Genomic DNA, 23,286 nt, shown 5'->3' with positions numbered 1-23,286 from the left:
CAAATGAATTATTATTATGCTTTGGTTAATCATAATAACTATAATGAGGCAATGCTTAATTAAGTAATGTTTTGAAGATGTTTTAGTGGTGACCTTCACACTCGCTCACACACACTCTCACAGTAAATTCAAAACACATTTGCTGACGCACAAGTTTTGCTTTGAGAAGAGAAAGGCTTTTGGTAAGTTTTCAGTTCATGATTCAGTTGGTGTTTGACAACGAAAGAGGGAGGACTTGTGAACAACCGCCAACGGGGAACGGGGCTGCGGCTCCTTTCTCCCCCCCCCTCATGCTGTTCCTGCCAAGCCAGACAGGATAGCTGAATTGCAACCGCTAACGCAGACTCGTCCAGAGTCTTTTGATTTCTGAGTAATTTAAACTTAAGAAAGCGCATCTGCAAACGCTTCATCACGTGTACCGAGGTCAACTCTGGACCGGAGCATCGGACACCTTCGTCTTCTCTGCCAACCAAGGTGCCCTGGATGAAACATCCTCCTTTGACGTCCCGGATCTAAAAGAGGGTCCTAAGTCGGTGAGGCAGTCCACAATAGATAGCGTTCTGATGCAATTGTTTTCCAACAAAACCTAAGTTTATTCAAACCATCACTTTTCACTCAGACACCTGTTTCTTCCTGAAGCAAAATCAGACGCACACACGCATTCATCTCACCTCATTCTCAATTTTCACACATTCAACACAAGGTCTATTTGAGCAAGTTTAAAATATCAACCGTCAAAGATTGTTCAACAAAGTTGCCAATGTTGATTGTTATTTCCTATGCTTGTCATTTCAAAATCATTAGTTTAATTTGAAGAATTAAAACTTTTAATTTTCAAACTTGTCTCTTCTTTGAACTGAAACACAGACCCACGGATATTATCGTCAGTTTATCGATGAAAACAACCTTTGAGTCTTCTTAATTCTATAAAATTTGGTTATTAATTTATTACAAATTAATATCACAAATTAAAATGTAGGATGGTTCCTCTTTCATAAAAGAGCATAAACCATTACACTACATAATTGGCAGAGTCTTACCAGGTTCTCTACATAATTGACGAGCAGCCAGTTTTTAATTGGCGAGCAAACCAGACTTCTATATCTGCGATATATCCGATTTAATCCATCAAAGAGCTAATTTTTAACAAAATTACGCGTTTTCTCTGTGTTTCACTTTGATGTCTTATTTTGAAAAGCCGGAAGTTATTCCGCACTAAAGTCACACTTCCGGGAGACGTCCTGAGTTGAGATTTTACGGTGGAATCTCCGTCCAAAAAAATTAACCACAAATTTCACAGATCCTGTGAGTTTTCCCATCTTCGCCCTTCGGTGAGAGGCTGGGTGAGTTGGGTCTTTCACTATATTCTGTCCACTTTGACGAGACATCGCGTCTCTGAACTCTTCAGGTCGGAAATTTAACCTTTTCCGCTCTGAACCCGCTGTGGTGAGCTAAAAGCTAGCCGCTTACCTTCAGGTTTTTTACCTTAGCCTTAAAGCAAAACTTTCTCCGAATTCTCGGAAAACCTTCGTTGCAGTGTTTGTGACACTGTGTGCGATTACTTTTGAAATCGGAGATAGATTTATCTCCGTCGGAAGTTAATTGCGTTCGGAAGACGTCTGATCCGCGTCTGTCCATTCCCGGTAAACTCGCATGCATAATAGTTAGCTTAACTTGCTAATATTATTCGCTATAAGTCTGGTTATACACCGTAGAGCGCATCTGCACCCCCAGAGTGCGGACGCTAAAGTCCCTAAATTACCTCGTGGCTAAGGCACGTTTGGTTAATCGGGCAATTTTGTTCTGGTCGCTACAGGTACTCGCTAGCTTAGCCGAAGAGCTAAATAGCCACCCCGGTTTAGACAACGGGAATGCGTCCCGGTGAACTGTCAAACCGTTCTGACGCAGCGATTCTGTGTCCTAAAGTCCGCTAAACCTTTAGCGGTGGTTCTTGTAAAACGCTCCGGTGTGTAGAATCGACATTTTGATACGTGGCCTTCCGTCGGAGTAAAACGGGAAGTTTTATCCGTCAAATACCAGCACGACCGCGTAGGTTTGCACTCTATTTGGGCCGGTGAAAAGGTTCAGGCTTCAGGCCTCCGTTCTGCCGGTTCCATGCCTTTTTCTGCCATCTTGTGGTGACTTTGTGTTACATTCGTTTCTCTGTCAACAATTCCTTTTTTTTATCCTGCGCCGTGTTTTGTGTTGACGCCAAGGCGTTTACCGTGGGCTCAGCCGATAAATAAGCGATTTGCTCTGTATGAAGTGAGAAATGGACGAAACACGACATAATCTTTCTTGTACTGTTACACCTGATGTAAAGTTCTCTAATGGTCTGCTTCCAAAGCACACCCAGACACAGGACGCTGTTCGCCAGCCGTTAGGACCACTTGGTCCTGCCGTGATTCAGGACGGCCAACCCGCATTAGTCGGGCGCCGGGCTGACGCGGTGGGATTACTGGCTTTGGAGCCCAACGGCCCGGGACAGGGGACAAGTGACCGTGGTAAAGGGGTACAAGCTAAACTGGGTCGGAGGTGGTTCTGCTATGCATTTCCAGGCGGGAGCTTAAATACTTCAATGTTTTCAGTCACAATAATCTTTCTCTGTCATTATTTCTTAAGGGGGGTCAGAACCCCGCCACTCTCATCAAGGTTGGAAATTTACGAGACTTTCTCTGCTAATTTAATGCTAAATAAATCTCTTGAACCCATGGTTAACCATTCTGACAGACAGCTTGTGTTTAAACCTGAGGTTCCTGATGCTTTGTCTCTTTCCACCATGTCAGGTGACAACCATCTCTCCGGCACGGAGGTGAATTCTTCCAGTTGTGACCGACCGCTTTATCCAGAGGTCTGCATCCATCATCAGTCCACATCATGCACAACCCTGCTTGTTTCTCGGGGCGGGATGGAAACATCAGCTGCCGGGAAGCGCTTGTGGCCTCCAGACGTGGCCATCTTACCATTTGAAGGGTTTGTGCCTGGACATCTTGACCTTTCTGTGAATGACCTTGTCATTTCTCAGTTCGTGACCTCTGCTACTACGGTGGCCAATTATTTTCTTCTTTCACAGGGATGTGACTCTGTCTCTGGCCTCTGTGCTCTCTTTCCTGTGATTTCTCTTTCAGGTGACCACGACGGTGCAGAGAAACCTGCGGTTTCCAGTAGTCCTGTGGTCAGTGGCGATATTGAGGGAGCCTCGGTGGTTGCTGCGATCACCTCTCTAACGGGCACGGGGTGGGCCCGGGAGCAGTAGGTGCGTGCAGTGATGCTCTGCTCAGGGCCCCGCCTGACAAAAGGGGGGTGCTGAGTGGCACTGAGTTTTCCGTTGCGGACTTCGACCTGTTCGGGGGAACCCCTCCTCCGAGCGGGCGGGTCATTGCAGAAATCGACACTGACCTTCCACCACTTCAGCTGACAACTTTGACCTCCGACCCGGAGATAGGTGGTACACCTTCTAAGGGGAGGAACTCTAGTCAGTCTGTAATTACTCTGGTTAAACCGGGTTTTTCTGTTCCTGTGTGGGATCCTCCATCATTCTTGGGAAAAAAAGTATTCTTGGCTTCAGTTTTCAGGACAGACCATGTTCCTAAAGCTAGCGACATGTCTGTATCTGATTCTACACATGACTAGGTTTGCTTTGACACCCGTGACACAACCATTCTTGCCTAACTCCTTTTCAGAACCTCCAGGTCCAACACCTCTAGGTCTTTGGACATCTCAACACCTGCTCTTTCAGCACGATCCAGGTGACACTGTGCATCTTATTGGTGACCGGGCTCTTAGGAGCCTACGAACTGTTGTTTGTTATGCTTCTCCTGTCTCACAGACACGGCATAAGTTTGAGAAACAAAAGGGGGGTGGGGAGCCTCCTCCTGTTCTGCGAGCATCGTTTTCGCATCTCCAGTTCACTCCAATTTCTGATCACAAGAACGTTGCCTACGTTAAGCTGATAAACAACTTTGAACAGGTAAAATCAGGTTCTGATCTAACAACTAAACCATCCGCTTCACTCCAGTCCCAAACGGGACCCACAGGTAAATTCAAACAAGTTTCTCTGTGGGTTCGTAACACCAGATACAAACGGCTTGATGACCAAATCGATTATGACACGGCTCCCACAGATAAGTTCAAACTCGTTTCTCTGTGGGTTCGCAACACCAGATTCAAACCGCTTCCTGAACATATCGATTCTGACTGGATTCTTTTCCACAACCTGGTGGAACGTTACAAATTCACTCGATTCTTTGTTGGATGAATTTTTAACAAATGTGATATCCTTTGAGTTTTTTTTTTTCAGGTTACCTGCCTTCAGCCAGGACACCTGTTACTAACTCACATTTTTAGGGATTACTAACCTACTGATTTACATTTTTAGAATTGATTTACATCTCTGTCTTTTAATAGTGCTTTGTGTAGAGTGATTATATTTCGTTACGTATTTTAACTTGTTAAAATTTCCCTTAAGGGGCTACAAGCCAATTTCCCCTTCATTTTCATTTTTTTTATATAAGCCTTTAATCAGTGCAGCCTGCTGAGTTTCACATATCAGTTAGGATTTAATTTCTTTTATTTGTGTTTTCTCTGCATCATGTTTTCACATGACATGTAGAACAGGGTGCAGAACATTTCTTCTTTAGATAATTCACAAAATGCCTACACATTTTCCCAGAGGTACCCATAGATAGGTTTTGCTTAATTTCTTTGATTTGCATCAAACGCAATCTATCGTATGGGCTGTCTCACTTTGTCTCCTTCTCCGAGCTCGTCTGGACTCCATTCCATCAGAGGGGTCGTCTTCACCATACTCCACCTGGTTTCCTGTCGCATGGGGCTTTGGTCGTGGTACGAGAGGTGTCGAGGTCGTCACTGGACTTCGCCTGGACTACGCCCGAGGATTGCATCACCTGCCCAGCTCCGTGTGGACACACGGGCTACCTTATCCTTTTGAATACCTTTACATTATTGCAATTGACATAGCTTTGCTTTCAAGATTTCCTAAGTGGATTACTTTACAATGACTTGCAACAGTTTTGGCCTTAATCATCTGATCAGGATATAATCCTTTCTTCATGAGACGTGGGGAGACGCTTCATCACTCCTGCCTTCATCTGGAACATGCATGTCTACCTTCATAAGTACATCACGTTAATGAGGTCACGACGTCAGATGGTTTTTGCTTGACCACCATCTCGTCGCGAAAGGGGGGGATCTGTAACGTGAGGAAATATGGGTTTTTCTGTGCCAAAGGTTGTACTTGGCCCGGCTGGGTCAAAGCTGGGTCGCGCAGAACTTTCACCCACAGAGTGAGACCTTTGCCGACATGAAGTCTGCAAGAGTCTGCTGCAAACCATAACATCTGCCACCTGCAGTGCCAGAAGATGTTGTTCTCATGAAAGCTAGTCATAATAAAGAGTCTTACGCTGCCTTTGTTTATTAATGCTAAATAATCATTTTACCATTTTACTCATTATAAATGTATTTTAATCAAATGAATTATTATTATGCTTTGGTTAATCATAATAACTATAATGAGGCAATGCTTAATTAAGTAATGTTTTGAAGATGTTTTAGTGGTGACCTTCACACTCGCTCACACACACTCTCACAGTAAATTTAAAACACATTTGCTGACGCACAAGTTTTGCTTTGAGAAGAGAAAGGCCTTTGGTAAGTTTTCAGTTCATGATTCAGTTGGTGTTTGACAACGAAAGAGGGAGGACTTGTGAACAACCGCCAACGGGGAACGGGGCTGCGGCTCCTTTCTCCCCCCCTCACGCTGTTCCTGCCAAGCCAGACAGGATAGCTGAATTGCAACCGCTAACGCAGACTCGTCCAGAGTCTTTTGATTTCTGAGTAATTTAAACTTAAGAAAGCGCATCTGCAAACGCTTCATCACGTGTACCGAGGTCAACTCTGGACCGGAGCGTCGGACACCTTCGTCTTCTCTGCCAGCCAAGGTGCCCTGGATAAAACATCCTCCTTTGACGTCCCGGATCTAAAAGAGGGTCCTAAGTCGGTGAGGCAGTCCACAATAGATAGCGTTCTGATGCAATTGTTTTCCAACAAAACTAAAGTTTATTCAAACCATCACTTTTCACTCAGACACCTGTTTCTTCCTGAAGCAAACTCAGACGCACACACACATTCATCTCACCTCATTCTCAATTTTCACACATTCAACACAAGGTCTATTTGAGCAAGTTTAAAATATCAACCGTCAAAGATTGTTCAACAAAGTTGCCAATGTTGATTGTTATTTCCTATGTTTGTCATTTCAAAATCATTAGTTTAATTTGAAGCATTAAAACTTTTAATTTTCAAACTTGTCTCTTCATTGAACTGAAACACAGACCCACGGATATTATCGTCAGTTTATCGATGAAAACAACCTTTGAGTCTTCTTAATTCTATAAAATTTGGTTATTAATTTATTACAAATTAATATCACAAATTAAAATGTAGGATGGTTCCTCTTTCATAAAAGAGCATAAACCATTACACTACATAATTGGCAGAGCCTTACCTGGTTCTCTACAACAGACATGGGGCCATAGGTGATGTAGGGCTCACACAGCTCAAAAATCTGCAATAAAACTTAAAAGTTGGGGAGTCCCGTGTAGAATTTAGTCTTGTCCTCATTTTTTTCAAATGAGTCCTGACAAAAATTTGTGTCCAGTGCCTTGGAGTGAAGATTTGCCAGCTCTGTTGTGTTCTGTCTCAGAACGTCCTCCATCTTCTCAATGTCCTTCATCGTAAGCTCTGTCTGGGTCCCGGCATCTACGTAGCCTGCAATCAGAGGGCATAATTACTGAAGTCAAGTCAAGGAATTGTGTTTGTACTATTAAAAATAATGTATAAACAGTTGAGATATGTTAAAAAGATCACAACTCTACCAGGCACTTGAGCCAAATGATTTGTAGAGCCATGGTAAATGTGAAAAAAAAAACTTAATTTTTAAAAATGTGTAATGACAATTTTACAAGATGTGTACAACTCCCTGTTTTAGATGTCCCTATTTTAAGCAGCACTTGATTCATTTCTGTAATAATGACTGGGAAAATCAGAAGCCGTGTTAATAACTGGTGCATCATTTTAGTTATGTGCTAGAAAGCAACTTTAACCTGAAGAACTGTAATCAAAAATGTGTATAAGCATTAATTTAAGACATTACTATGTTTTGATAAGATTATTGGAAGAAATCAGTATTTGCATCTAGATTTAGGGTATGCCGGACATCATTTACTGAAACTGTATTGCAGAAATAGGCTAAAAAATAAAGATGTCTGTTGTCTCAGTGCGCCCCAGGGCAGCTGTGACTACATTGCAGGTCATCACCATCAGTGTGTGAATGGGTGAATGATGTAAAGCTCTTTGGAGTCCTCTGACTCTGAAAGGCGCAACACAAGTTCAGGTCATTTATATGTTTACATTATATTTTGTATGCTGTTTTAGATTCTTAACCACATCTGCAGTATAAACATTAAAAAAAACGTACCTCCATCATTAAACGTCTCAATCACACCGATGCGCTCGGACTGTGGGTGGTCAGGTGTCAGCGTTGGTTCGGAGCTCTCAACTCTCTGCTTGTCTGGTATCTGGAGATCCAACAGAGTTTCTACACAATCATACAGTTTTTGTTTGTCTTCCTTTAGCTTCATCCTCTGATCCCGTTGAAGAGAGGCTTCTGACTTGGGCTTAGACTTCTGGTAACCGAGGTTGACCGTTGGAGCCCAGTCTTCCGACTCAACCTCATCTAAGGAGCTAGGGCGGCCTAAAAAGTCACATAATGTTCATATTAAGACTACAAGTAATCACTACAATAGAACTAACATTGCGGTATTTAAACACCGCCATAAAACAACGTTAGCTGTTAATATACCTCGGAGGAAGTGGTCACCGCAAACGCAGGCATTGTCAGACTCTGTTCCTCCTGACCGCAGGCGTAGGTTTAAAATCCATTTTTTCCGACGTTGTTCTGTAAGCTTTTTATATTTGTCGCCTCTGTGAACGATAACCTTCGGTACTCTAAAAAATCTTTTATTTTTTTCTCAGTTAGAGCGACTGGAGCAACCATAAACAACACAAAACATAGGCATTTTTACCATTGCGATTGCTAAATAGCTGTATTCCACTTCACTTCCTGCCCTCCAACGAATTTGCGCACACTGGTGATGACGTCACATGAAACCCAGTAATTAATGCCACAGCAAGTCATTTTGTCCAACAATTGCACAAAAAATATCCAAAAAAGAATACACAAACACAGAGACTCAAAATCCCGGAGCAGTTTCCAAGCCAGACCGAGGCTCTACTGAGGACTTTCCACGGAGCTAGCTCTGTGGTCACGTGGGTCTGAGGCGGCGGTCACGTGGGTCTGATGCTCATTAATTATACAGAAGTTTAGGCTTTTAATACACTTAAACAAAAGAGTGAGAAAAAAATTCACCCCCTCAGAGTTGTCATGAGTGTAAACTAGATAATTTAAACAAAAAACATGTTCTGGTACGAGGCTGTAAACATGTTTATTTCTGCTGTGAAATTGGTATTTTTAACATGGGAGTCAATGAGGATTTGCTCGCTTCTGACACCAGCCCCCAGCGGATGAGGGTGGAACTGCAATTTTTGGCACTTCCGGGTTGGAGTCAATTTTTGAGCCGCATTGTGGGGGCTTGGGTCAAACTAGCTACAAGCTAACCTGAAGCTAATCCAAAGCTATCGCGGAGGTGAGAGCTAAGCTAATGGAGGTAGCTTCCTAGCTACAACCGGAGCTAACTCTGTGGAACACTAGCGACCTGAAGCTCACACAGTTTGTGTGGAGGTTTGCGGCGCTTGGAGGTTTGCGGCGCTTTTTCATGAAAACTAACATGAATAAAAAAAGTATTAAATTGGTAAGTTTATAAGTTATTTCCTTAATGAAAATATATTTTCCTTTGAGCAAGTTTTCAGTATTTTTAACGTACCTTATTTTCCGGACTATAAGTCATTCCGGAGTACAAGTCGCACCAGCCATAAAAAGTATAATAAAGAAGATAAAAAACATATATAAGTCGCACTGGACTATAAGTCGCATTTTGGGGGGAAATTTTATTATTTTTCTTACAAAATCTGAGACCAAGCGTTTCACATTGCAAGACAAGCACCGGTAACAATAACAAAATGAACAACGCGGGCGCAGCAGCGCGCCACGGTCTCCAGTAGAGGATGGTGGTGTTTGAAACCCTCCCAGCGGGACGGGAAGCTTATTCCTGGGTCGGAGCCAGTCCGCAGCAGTGCACCACAGGCTGCAGCAGGTGATGGCGGGGCAGAGGAGCTGAAACCTGGGCCGGATCCAGTGTGCAACAGGCAGGTGATGGCTGTGTGTTTTTAATTCCCTGTGGGTCAGGGGAGCTCACTCCTGGGCTGGATCAGGTGCGTAACTGTGCGCCACAGGCTCCAGCAGGGGATGGCTGTGTGGTTTTTAATCCCAGTGGGGCAGGGGAGCTCATTCCTGGTCTGGACCCAGCCCGCAGTAGCGCGGTATAGCCTACATAATTTGGTATACAAGTCGCTCCGGAGTATAAGTCGCAGGACCGGCCAGACTATGAAAAAAAGTGTGACTTATAGTTTGGAAAATACGGTAGTTATTAGTATTTGAGATACATTTTCATATATTTCTAAAACTTAATACCTGTTTATATCTTGTACAGCCAAGTAGCCTTTATTCTGGACTCAGTACAATTCACCAAAAGTAAAGAGACATTAAACAGATGAAGTAAGCACAAGATGGAAGAAACTGAATTATCATGAGAACCAGAACAAGACAGCCTGATAACAGTCATGTGAAAATAATAATTAAAAAGTATGTATGTGTAATAGAAATAAAAATATATTAGAATTAGTGTAACTCACTGTGATCCAAACAATAAATCAGCCATAGCTGATTAGCAATCATGAAATGAGGTCTGGGAGTTTTGAAGTTTCATTCTTTTATTACATTTTTTTCTTAGATCTGTTAAAAGGTCACCATGGCAGCCTGTGTGTCTTCAACATCAGCTACACAACGCAGCAAGTGTAAGTACCAAGTACCTGTCTTGACCATTTCATGAATGGTTTTGTACTTTAAACAGCCAGGCAAAACCTGTTATTTTTTTCCTCCATAGCCATTTGGATCATTGGAGACAGCTACGTGAGGCGTGGTGCCCAGAGAGCTGCAGAGACCCTCGGAGACAACCTTGGCCTCCCTGATGTCCGTGTCTCCTGGTTCGGTTGGGGCGGACTGAGGTGGAAAGACCTTCTCCCCTTCTTTTTCAACTCCATGCATTGAAGAGCAGCTCCTGATGTCCTTCTCATCCACTGTAGCGGCAATGACATGGGGGTGGTCAGCAGTGTGAAGTTGGTCAACATGATGAAGGAGGACCTGCACCTGCTTCACCTTCTACACCCTCATATGGTGATCATCATGTCATCCATCACCAAAAGGTGTAGCTGGAGGGCAGGTGTAAAACTTGCTAAAATTGAGAAGGCCAGGAGGTTTGTTAACAGTGTTATGGCTACACTTATTTCTAGCCTAAATGGTGCCGTTGTTGTGCATCTTCACATCACATCTTCCTGTACCGACACTTTGTGTCCTGTTATTTTATAAAATGTGATGTAAAAAATAAATGTTTTTGCTGGTATTTATTTGGTTAAGACAAAAAGGAAGGAAGAATCATTTATACCAAGTTGTTTCTACAACAGGCCCATTCTAAGTCCAACAGTTTCTTAGCAGCCAATTGAAATGTGTTCTTTACTAACTTTACTTGGTTTAAAAATCTTACTAAAATAAACCTTAGAGGCTGTTGTATTGCAAAACCCAATCATACTTGTTATGTAAACATTACCTTTGTAGATATTTGTAGATATTTTTTACAGATAGATATGTGTATGCTAAAAAAAACCCATAAACTTGAATAATTTGTCATTCTTTATTGAAAAACAACAAAATACAGGTATACAGGCAGTGTGGGAAAATGATAATGTGAAAGTATTGCTCTTTAAATGTAATACTATTTATCTTTAAAAAGAAAAAAACTCTAAAAATGTCCTGTACAGCAACACGAGAGATGAATGGTGGTCTGTCTGTCAGTATGTGCTGAACAGATTTGCTCTACCAAGAGGAGCCTTTTGTGTACGAGTTTGTTATTGTAATATTAGTTTGGGTTATGTATCGCCACATTGGCATGTAAATGTTGAACCAATCTGGAATAAAGAGGGTTGATAGAGGACAAACAAGTAAATAAGAGAGAAAAATAAAAACAACTAGGAAACCAACATAAAAAACAGCAACCAGCTGCTGCACATGTAAAGAAACATTTCTAAGAATCATCAAGAAAATGTGGGATGAACAACTATAAACATGTAAACCATGAACAACAAACATTAACAAGCACGTGTTTGTGTGTGTGCTGGGATGTGAAGTGTGAGACCTCCAAGGATCAGGTGCACTCTGGAACCGCCCCAAGCACCAGAAAACTAGCAGCCAGCACAGAGCACAGAACCAACTCAGACCACCTCCCAGACAGCCAAGCACCTTGCTACAGAGAACTCAGCAAGGCCACATCCAGAACCGGGCTGACACAGGTCATGGGCCACAGGACATAGGAATCACACAGCATTTCCACCTGAAACAGAATAATTAAAATTAGAATCAAATACAACAGTTGTTCAGTATGACATAACTGTCATGATTATGAGACAGACTAAACAGACTTTTAGACAGACTGAAAAAATGTTGCCAGAAAAATATTTGTGCTGCTATCATTGAAAAGATATAAATAAAAGTTTCCAAAGGTTATCCTAGGTCAAAACCCCCTTTCAAACACCAGTGTTTACCTGCAGTCACACACCTGGCATGAATGAGTGAGGCATCTACATGGTAATTCAAATTGGGTTTAAATGAAGGCAACTGGACTTCTTTGGTTTCATGAATATAGGAGGGTCGATCTTATTGTAGCTGTCTATTGTTGCTTGATAAGCAGAAACTGTCACCTGCAAAACACCTCCTCCCTACCTCCTCATGGTTCGTTTGCATCGTTATCCTCTGTTGTGTGGGAGTTGTTGTGTTGATTAGATGCAGAAAGATGCGATGTCGTGTTACTTTCTTATAAATATGTATATAGTGTTTCTTCTTCGTTCATGCATGAGTTACAGTTATTACATTTTTTTTCTTCGTATTATTGCCGTATTATTATTATTTGCAGTAAGTGAAGTTGGCCCCCCCACCTTCTTCAAATCTAACAAAATTGGTGTCAAACATTTGTGCTGGTTTGTGCTGCAATATAGTAATAATATATCAATAATATGAAAAAAATGTAATAACTATAACTGTGACGCTGGAACGAAGAAGAAAAACTATATACATATTTACAAGAAAGTTTTCTTCTAGTTACACAGCAATGTAACATCTGTATATTATACAGCTAATGCTTCAATTTTTTCAATCTTAAAGGGACTTTACGGACTTTTGAATTTTTATGCTTGCGATTGCCCCCTCAGGCCAAAAGCGTAACGGCAGCTTCAATAGTAGGCTCGTGCACGAGGCGCGCATGCTGTACGTGCACACTCCTTAACGAAAATAACAGCTGAGACAGTCCCTTGTGTGTGTGTGTGTGTGTGTGTGTGTGTGTGTGTGTGTGTGTGTGTGTGTGTGTGTGTGTGTGTGTGTGTGTGTGTGTGTGTGTGTGGCCCGGAGGACAGAGGACAGGAGAACGCGCAGCTAATTAATTAAATAATTTGATTCTGTACCTTTCTCTTCAGCACAGTCGACAAAGGTTTATGATGGGTCAGTCCTCCTGCATGCTCAGATCATTCCCTTCCCTTGCTTGAAAAATTGTTCCAAAATGAAAGTTGAACCCACATCTTTTTTATCTGTGAATTCAATGCCTTTCGGCGAGTCTCAAATAAAAATTTGGGCATCTTACTGTAAAAAAGTATACCATTAATGTAAAAAAATAAACTCTAAATAAACAATGTTCACACCCAGAATTGAACTTGGGTCTTCTGCATGAGAGTCAGACATCTTACATGGTGAGCTACACACCAGTAACATTCATAGCATCTGTAACTTTTATATCCTTAATAACACCTTAAACAACGTCAAACCAAAGAACGGTTCGGCGCAAAAATGGCTATTTTGTTGCTAATTTGCAGGAAATATCTAGAAAAAAGTTCTACAGAAAGTAGCTAAGGGTGCTCAGAAATGTAGCTATGTTCGTCACTAGGCGTTCGGAACAGCGACAAAGTTGCTGTGTTGGCACTGCTGCTAAAGCTACGGATAGCAAACTCTACGTGCTATGCCTGAGCGTGAACGTGCATGAAGCAGCCTGCTCGACCCGAGCAGCTCTCTTTTTCTGTGATTTTATAGAAAAACAGGCTATCACAGTAAAAATGCCAGGGCTCATTCTATAGGACCAGGGCATTGCAAGAGAATGTATGAAGAAGAAATGTATTATTTCTATACATGTTTTGGCTGTCAAACTTCCATAATACCCCTTTAACCAAAATATGAAGTAATGTGTTTGTACCCTGGAGTCCGTGGTGAAGTGATGACTCTCCAAGTAATCACTGCACAAGCGGGAGTGTGAATTGGGAGTCCAGCACTCTCTTCTTTGGTTGCTTACCCAAAGGTCAAGCCTCTCTGGATCACCTAGAGAAAAACTTCATACAAAGAACTACTTAAGCATATGGGTTTAAAATACTTAATAGCTTATCATGGTCTGTAGTAAATGGTCTAAAATTAGGATAAAGAGTAATGCAAAATGCATACTTTATAAAAAAAATATAAAACAAACCACTTGAGTCTATCGTCTTATTGGATAGGATCTGAACCATTTAATAATCAATTTTATTAACTAATTTCCATTTTATTAAACTGCACTACTTCCCATGAGAACAGGGCACCCGGTCGCAGCTCTTTGCGGACAAATTAGTTCTTTAGTCGCTCCCCACCACCACAATTTTACAAATATGCAAAAAATAAAAAAACGAGCGAGTTTATCTGATGGCATACAGACTTCTGGAGACTAACATCAAGCACTATCAACCAACTCACCGAGCTGCAGTATTTCTGCGGTCAGGTCTCTCTCCGAGTCTGCTCCATAAGCAGTCAGCCCGCGCAGCAGCCAGGCGCCAAAGTGGTCAGAGATGCGCCGGGCTGACCGCTGGGGAGAACTGGGTGGAAGAATGGAACACAGAAGTGTCCCTCCGAGAGCTCCGTCATATTTCAACCCATTTTTATGTTAAATGTACTGGGTTTTATACCCATATACCCTATTATTTTACCATTTATTACATCTAAATTTCATGGTTAAACAGTACATGTTAAAATGGTAGTTAGCTAGCTACTTTGATAAGCTCAGCTAGTGCAAAAGAGGCAGTGACTTAAAATACATAAATATAATTTTACTTACCGGAAAAAATGAAGTGGAGAATTTTTGGATGCTCTTTTAGTGCAATTAACACCACAGCAAGTCATTTTGTCCAACAATTGCACAAATAATATCCAAAAAGAATGCACAAATGCTACAACTACTGGTCTAAGTTCAGAGACTAAAAATCGCGGAACAGTTTTCAGGCGAGACCGAGGCTCAGACTGAGCTACTGAGGCCTTTCCACGGAGCTAGCTCTGCAGTCACGTGGGTCTGAGGCGGCGGTCACGTGGGTCTGATGCTCATTAATTATACAGAATTTTAGGCTTTTAATACACTTAAACAGAAGAGTGAGAAAAAAATTCACCCCCCTCAGAGTTGTCATGAGTGTAAACTAGATCATTTAAACAAAAAGCATGTTTTAGTACCAGGCTGTAAACATGTTTATTTCTGCTGTGAAATTGGTATTTTTAACATGGGAGTCAATGAGGATTTGCTCGCTTCTGACACCAGCCCCTAGTGGATGAGGGTGGAACTGCAATTCATTTCACTTCCGCGTTGGCCTCAATTTTTGACCCGCAATGTGGGGGCTTGGTTCAAACACAGGGATGGAGCACAATGTTTACAATTGAACAGTATCAGGATGTTTTAACTCACAGAGGCCTGCAGGTCTTCTGTTTTATGAGCAAAGCACTGATAATCTGCTTTTTATGAGCGCTAAACGTTATTTTGCAACTTCCGTGCGGGGCGGCAGGGAAACACATTTCAAACATGGAACCGAGTCTGGTTACCGAACCAAGCAGAATTCTGATGACGTCACACCAGTGCGCGAAGTTACGGGTTCCAACCCACAGGAGAGGAGGGAGAGAGGAGATAAACAGCGAGTGGATCACAGGGACTGAACAGATGTTTTTGAGCAAAACTGCAGTAAAAATGGCTGTTTGTTCTCATTATCAAAAGTGACCCCCCCCCACCCCCCCCCCGGTTTAGATGCGGTGCTCATGCAGGTGTCTCTTTCTGATCCGATGCTGCTACACGTAATAGTTTTAATTTATTAAGCCTACAATTTATTTTTACTCAGTAACGGATATGATTTAAAATGTAGCGAGTTACAATTCTTTTTTAAAAACGTACTCAAGTAAATGTAAAAGTACAGATTTTAAAAACGACTAAAAAGTACAAATATACAAAAAAGCTACTCAATTACAGTAACGTGAGTAAATGTAATTCAAATTCAAATTCAAAAATACTTTATTAATCCCAGAGGGAAACTGATTGCTGTAGTAGCTCAGAATAATAATAATAATCAAGTCATCAAAGAGTTGTTGTATATTACAATGGCTGTTGGCAGGAAGGATCTCCAGTAGCGGTCAGTGTTGCAGCCAAACTGAAGAAGCCTCTGACTGAAGACACTCTTCCGTTGTCGGACAGTCTTGTGAAGAGAATGCTCAGGGTTGTCCATCATTTTCTTGATTCTCTGGAGAATCCTTCTTTGCATTATCTCCTCCAGCGGTTCCACAGTCGTCCCCAGAACAGAACCAGCTTTTTTTATTAGGCTGTTGAGCCTTTTCAGGTCCCTGCTTCTGATGCTGCTACCCCAACAGACGATGGCTGAAGAGATTACACTCTCAACAACAGACTTGTAGAACAGGGGTGTCAAACTCAAACTCACAAGGGGCCGAAATGAAAATCTGGGACGGAGTCGCGGGCCAAACTTAATATTTTTTGAAAAAGTGACGGCAAATTTGCACATTTTCTTTATCAACATGTATGCAATTTAGAACCTTTAAATTTGGAAACAAACTTATTTCTGCATTAACACTGAATAAGGAATAACCAAATTACACACGAGAAAGTCAGTTTTAAATAAAAGGCATCAGTGGTATTCATTACTTGTGGAATAATGAGCATTTTTAAAATCTATTCAGGATTTATGTTTTCTTGTTTATTCATTTTTCTTATTTTTATTCTCCTTTTTTCTCCTGTAATACGTGTCATCGCTGCTGTGACGTCTAGCTTTCCCCACTGAGGAACAATAAAGGGATTTGCTATTCTATTCATCTATCTGCAGCCTTTCCACTTCCTGTTTTACTGTAGGTTAAATCTTTTCCCACGAGCCAACAACAAAATTAAAAAAATCATTTTATCTTAAATGAAAATGCAACATCTCATCTGTTAACTTTAATGTTTTGGAGCAGAAAAAGAGCATAAAACCAACATATTTAAAGCTCAGTTTGCTCCACTGGTTTACTGTGATGCTCACCTGTTCCAGCCAGATACCTGCATCATGGGGTTGAGCTGAGCTGAGGAGGAGACTCCTGTTGTTTTGTTCATCTTCATCATAATAATGACAACATTAGATGACAACAGGTGCTCACATAGGTTTGTGCTGATGATGTCTGAGCAGCTTGACCACGTTGTTGTGTGTCGGGGAGGAAACACGACAGCAGCCACAGAGTCGTGCTGGTTTGAGCGTGTCGCTGCTCGCTGGAGTTATATCAGCTCTGTCTGGACGTTAGTTGGAAAACTTTCTCTTTCAGTCGTGAACACATTACTGAGTGGCTCGAATCTCCGTTTCTGGGCTTCAACGTCAGAAAACAGCTGAGTGAACTCGGCGCTGAGTGAGAGGAGTGGTTTGCCCGAGACAGCGGAGCTGCAGACACCCAACTACCTCTGACTGCCTCGGCGCTGAAAAAACACAAAGGAGGGGGCGCGTCTGCTCCGCACTGGCGCCGCAAAGCATCATGGGAGTTGTAGTCTTTGTGGTAAAATCGGCCAGCGGGCCAGTTTTAATATATTTTTGATATTTATCTCGCGGGCCACATAAAAATGCTCCGCGGGCCGCATCTGGCCCACGGGCCTTGACTCTGACATATGTGTTGTAGAAGATCTGCAGCATCTTGCTACAGACATTGAAGGACCTAAGCGTCCTCAAGAAGTGCAGTCTGCTGTGTCCCTTCTTGTAAACGGCTTCGCTGTTCTTTCCCCAGTCCAGTCTGTTGTCCAGGTGAACTCCAAGGTATTTGTGTTCCTCAACCACCTCCATTTCTTCTCCTATGATGGAAACAGTGTTTGACTCCACCCTGTTTCTTCTGAAGTCTAAAATTATCTCCTTTGTTTTGTTCACGTTCAAGGTCAGATGATTGTTTCCACACCATGCCACAAAGCTTTCCACCAGCTCTCTGTACTCAGCTTCCTGTCCATCTCTGATACACCCGACAACTGCAGAGTCATCTGAGTATTTCTGTAGATGACAGGTCTCTGATTTGTACTGGAAGTCTGAGGTGTACAGGGTGAAAAGGAATGATGAGAGTACAGTCCCCTGTGGTGCTCCAATGTTACTGATCACCTGGGTTGATGTGCAGTTCTTCAGCCTCACAAACTGTGGTCTGTTTGTCAGGTAGTGTTTAGTCTTTAAATTCGTTACTTTCCACCTCTGGTGCACAACTCCAACATTGTTCTTTACAACACTTTCTCTTTACCAATATAACAATCTACATTCTGTTCAAACAGCTGTTCTGAGATTTTCAAACCTTTAAAATGAAAATATAGATTTCAAATAGTGACAAATAAAATAAAGTGTTGCACTTTTTATTAGCACACGTTATTTTTTCTCTGTAAGAAAACTGTTCTACCACAACTTAGTTTTAACAAATAATAACAAATAAGCTCTATAACACTTTTTACAACATCAAATTGTAAATCAAATATTAATTAATTAGTGTTCACAGACATCTAATCAGTATGAACAAAGAATGAAAAAAATTGCACTGTTTTCTTCAAGTTTGCAATTCACAGTATAAGATAACGTTCTAATGATGCCATAATACCCCTAAAAAGGTTCTTCATTATCTTGTTTTTCCTCTGCATAATAGTTTCAAAACACATGCCCAACCTACAACAATTATAAACGCTTGAGAAGTGCACTGGTCTCTGTGACTTTGTTTATTACTGTATCATTGTCCAAAGACATGAGAATTTCTTTCTCAGTGCACATGAGCATGAATGCCTCAAGTTTCTTCTGGGTCAAAGTACTTCTTAGTCTGTTTTTATGAACTTCATGATTGAAAAACTTCGTTCACAGGATACCTGTGTGATGGACTGTGTTAACAACAACTTGTAGGCCAGTCCAGTCACATGGTAGGCATCAGTTAGCAGATTATACTGAGACAGGATAAGATGAACACAAATGATACAGTTTTTACAGGAAGAACAAAGTTTGCTCTCTAGTTCAGCATCCTGCTGTGCCATTGAAAGATCCTGCTCGCTTCCTTGTGACATTATACCAGCTGTCCTGACAGTACAACCCTCCAGAGGGGACATCTTTAGTCTGTCCCAGTGACATTGTGTTGCATGTGAGGATTATAGCTGGTTGCTTAAGAATAGCAATCACTGCAGGGCGTCGGGTCAGGACAGCGGTTATATGTTCAGGAGAGTGGGAAATAATTTGCGAATGTCCAGCTCCTTAGTTGACTTTGAATTCTTCTTTAATTAGGCACAAACATTCTCCATACAGGTATCCGACTGGTTTAGAAGCAGATGCAGAATACAGGGATGGATGTTTGTGTGTGTGAGTGTGGTTTCTTTCAATGGATGCACACTAAAGGCTGGAAAGGATGATATCGTTGGCCTGCCAACACCTCTCTGAGTTGCAAACACTCAGAACCATACATTAATATGCTGGCATTGCCACCTAGTGGCAGAATAATAAAACTACAGGCAAACGTCAATGTAAAGAACCCTGCACTAATCTGAAAATAAGTCCAATATAACAATCTTTGCTACAGCCGCCCCCAAATTTGGTAAGCAAATTTGACTACTAGGTGGGTTGACTGTCTTGGGGTAAGGCAGGCAGCTTGATGAGACGAACAACTGGGCGAGTGTAGGTTCTGTCTTTGACTTGAATCACAGCAGTCCTCACGCGTCCATCCGCTCCCAGTATGACAGACTTCACAGTCCCCACTTGCCAGAGGACCCTAACCCTAACCCCCGCTCCCAAGACCCCCGAAATGTGGAGCATTGGGGGGGTTAAAACGGAAGCGAATCTGTTGAGCAGCAAGTTGGTCCTTAACAACTGGTTCCATGGCATGGAAAGCTTCATGAAGCTCCTCACTCCCTCCTCTGAAATTAGTGCCTTGGTCTGACAGGATCTCGTAAGGCTTTCCTCTTCGAGCAATGAAACGTCGGAGGGACATTAAGAAGGAATCCGTGTCCATGTTTGGTAGGAGTTCTAGATGGATAGCACATGTAGTAAGGCACTTGTACAGGATCCCCCACCTCATTTCAGTACGTCGTCCCACCTTTACAAACATAGGACCGAAGCAGTCGACTCCTGTTGAATAGAAGGCAGGACAGAACAACCGCAAACTGGAAGGGGGCAAATCTGCCATTCTGGGGACCTGCGGGTTTCCTCTCCACTTCCTGCAATCCACACAATTGTGCTGGTGCTTCTTGACAGCTTCTCTTCCTCTCAACAGCCAGTATTTCCTACGCAGCTCTGCAAAAACACGTTCCACTCCAGGATGATTAAACAGTTGGTCATTATACTGGATCAGGAGCTTGGAGATTGGGTGAGAGGCTGAAAGGAGAATGGGATGTAACACATCTGAACTTATGTTTTCAAATCGGCGCAGTCTTCCTCCAACATGGATTAGGCCAGAGATCTGATCATATTCAGGGGCAAGAGTGAGCACTCGGCTAGTAGATGGAAGAGCTTTGCCAGCTTTGAGTAACATCATCTCTTCAGGGAAATCTTTCATTTGTTCATGTCTGAGGAGGGCAGCCTCAGCTTTGTGATAGTCGTCCGCTGTTGGAGACTTGTTATTGGCCGCCCCATGGAGAACTCTGACTGTAGCTTCCAGTAGCTCTTGGAAGGTCTTAAACTGCTTAATGTCAGGTATGGATGGATCGGATGAAGTAGCTGTCAGTCCACAGAACGCTGTGCTCTTCAGCTCTTCAGTCACCTCAGTAATGTGATTGGCTGGTATCTTAGGCCACTGCTCAGGTGACTGCAGGAGAAAGGAGGGGCCATGTGTCCAACAACTCTTCCCAGTAAGTTGGGCCAGTGTTTTCCTTTGGTAATATCATCTGCAGGGTTAGTTGCTGAATCAACATAGCGCCAGGCTCTGACATCTGATAACTCCTGTATCTCTATGACCCTGGTGCCTACAAACACTTTATATCTGCAGGAGTCTGATTGGAGCCAGTTGAGCACTGTGGTGGAATCAGTCCAGTATACCATCTCTTGTGTCTTGATGGTAAGCTCCTTCAGCAGCACCGAAGCCAATTGTGCCCCGGTTAATGCACCACACAACTCGAGTCGGGGTATCAATAGTTGGTTCTTTGGAGCAACTCTGGATCTAGCAGCCAAGAATGCCACTTGAACTTTTCCATCACCACTGTCACTGCGCAGATACGCCACAGATCCATAAGCACGCTCGGATGCATCACAAAATATGTGGATACTCTGAATGGTGGTGCTCAGGCCTGTTCTGGGTTCAGTATAGCATCTGGGTAAGGTGATCTGGGACAAATGTGCCAGCTCCTCTGCCCATGACTTCCATGCTCGGAGCAGATCTTCAGGGAGATTGGGGTCGTCCCAACCTCTCTTCTTGTCCCAAAGGCGCTGCACAATGATCTTAGCTCTGGTTGTATATGGAATAATATATCCCAGAGGATCGTATTGTTGAGCAAGAAGTCGATAAATATTGCACATTGTTGGTTTGGGATGTTCACTGTTGTGCTGTTTATAGCAGAGTGTATCTGATTTACACTGCCACAACAGTCCAAGTGTACGTTCTTGTGGATTTTCCATTTGCTGGGTGAACCAGAGTGTATTGCTCTCGGACCTTGATTCCTTAGGCAGGTGTTTGATGACATCTGGAACATTGCTGGCCCATTCTCTGAGCTCAAATCCACCATTCAGAAGTAAGCTGTGCAGTCGGTTCACTAGCTGCTTGGCCTGAGTGGCTGACTGAAAACTCTGAAGACAGTTATGGACGTAGAAACAACGTTCTACAGAAAGGCGAGCATCTTCTTCTGGTGCAGTATGTCTCTGGACATGGGTTTGCAGTGCAAAGGTGGCGCAACATGGACTACACGTTGTTCCAAAGGGAAGTACTTTCCACTCGTAGATGGTAGGTTCTTGGTCCACCTTAACATATCGCCACAGAAAAAGAAGAAAGGGTTTATCCTCCTCTAGCAAGCGGACCTGATGAAATATTCCCTTCACATCACTGCTGATTGCTACTGGGCGTTCTCGAAACCTGAGGAGGATTCCCAACAACTTCCAGAATATATAAGACATAGGACATCCAGGTGTAAAGTAGTAATTATTGTATGCATTTGGGTGCTTTTAAAGCTTGATAGACAACCCTACACTTTGACCAATGTGATGTGAATTTCCAAATAAATATGGAAATCCAGTCTGATTGGTCTGAATTTTAACCAGAAGATTTAGAATTCTTTGTTTATTCAGGGATTGTAAGACACTTCGTATTAATTCAAGAAAAGTGTCAAGTTTATAAAAAGTAAGAATTTATCTTCAAACAATTAAAAACACGACAAGTTCTAAGACTACTGTGATGGATGAATAGTGGTTACAAAAACTGTTGCATTTACAAAAGATGTTTGATACATATAAATAAAGAAATGTTATTACAAAAAGCCACATATTTCAATATGTCATAAATACTGTAATGAAAGAAATCTGTTTATTGTACTGTTTATTTTTTAAATGTAGATAATTTAATTACTATTAATTATGGGTAAGTACATGCATCATACCATAACCCTATTAAGGTGCATTTAATTATATAAATTACAAATATGTGTAATTAAGGTGTTGTTAAATCTACACGTTTATAAGGTGTAATATGTTGTCAGATATTACCTGACCCTTTTTAGACCTTATGTATTTAAAACTTTTGGCAAGTTTCCATGTGCAAACGTATTAATCCCTGTTCAAGATTTTACAAAACAGGTGAATGACTATATTCATCCATTAATGCAAAAGCTTAGGCATAAACCAAAGCCTTAAGAAAAAATTTAGTGGAGCATATGTAAAGTAAATACATCTCGTTGAAGTATGAAATTATAATGAAAAGGATATGTAGTTTTTTCTAAAAAGTATTAGGAGAAGTCTGTTAGCTTTAATATTAAATTAAAATAAAAATATTTTCTAAGTAATATAAATAAACAATACGCTCCTGCCTTAGTGGCTTAAATAAAACAATGCAACTGAATAAAGAATAACTTTTTTGAAATTATAATGTAATCAGGGATTGCATAAAATAGCAAATTCACAGCCATTTAAAAAATATTATTTTTGGGCTTGTTCTGAAGTATTTTTAGTGCTTCCCTTGCCTCCTCTGACCGCATGATCTACACTCTTCAAACCGGAACTAGACTATTTTACATTGATAGCTGTATCCTAAAAAGCAGACATATATTAGACTTGTGAACGCCCAAAAAGACTAATTTCAGCACATTTTCTGCATTTGCATCACATTAGAACTGGTCCAGTTCAGAAACTACAAGGTTTAACTTGACTCTTCCAACCTGAACTACTATATAGATTATTCTACACTAATAGCAGAATGTGTCTACTCAGTTTATGGTTTGTAAAAGTTCAATAAGAGTTTTCTTTGGTGCATTTTATTTGATTCTTATAATTCAGAACAATAAAGCAATGACATAATGTGTTTGAGTTGCAGTTACACTTTGTGAACACTAGATGGAGGAAATAACAATCTGTGAAGCAGCTGTCGCTGTCTTTGTATCATACCCACTTTAATCCTGATGCAATTGGGCTCAGGTTTGATGGACTGAGATGGGCAAACGCTTTTCACCATGTTGTGTCAGGTGAATGTTGGAGTTTATGGATGCCAGAACTTTTGAT

Source organism: Nothobranchius furzeri, chromosome 8 (assembly GCF_043380555.1).
Source record: "Nothobranchius furzeri strain GRZ-AD chromosome 8, NfurGRZ-RIMD1, whole genome shotgun sequence".
Lineage (NCBI taxonomy): Eukaryota > Metazoa > Chordata > Actinopteri > Cyprinodontiformes > Nothobranchiidae > Nothobranchius > Nothobranchius furzeri.
The sequence above is the reverse complement of the archived record's forward strand: the minus strand, read 5'-3'. Positions refer to the sequence as shown.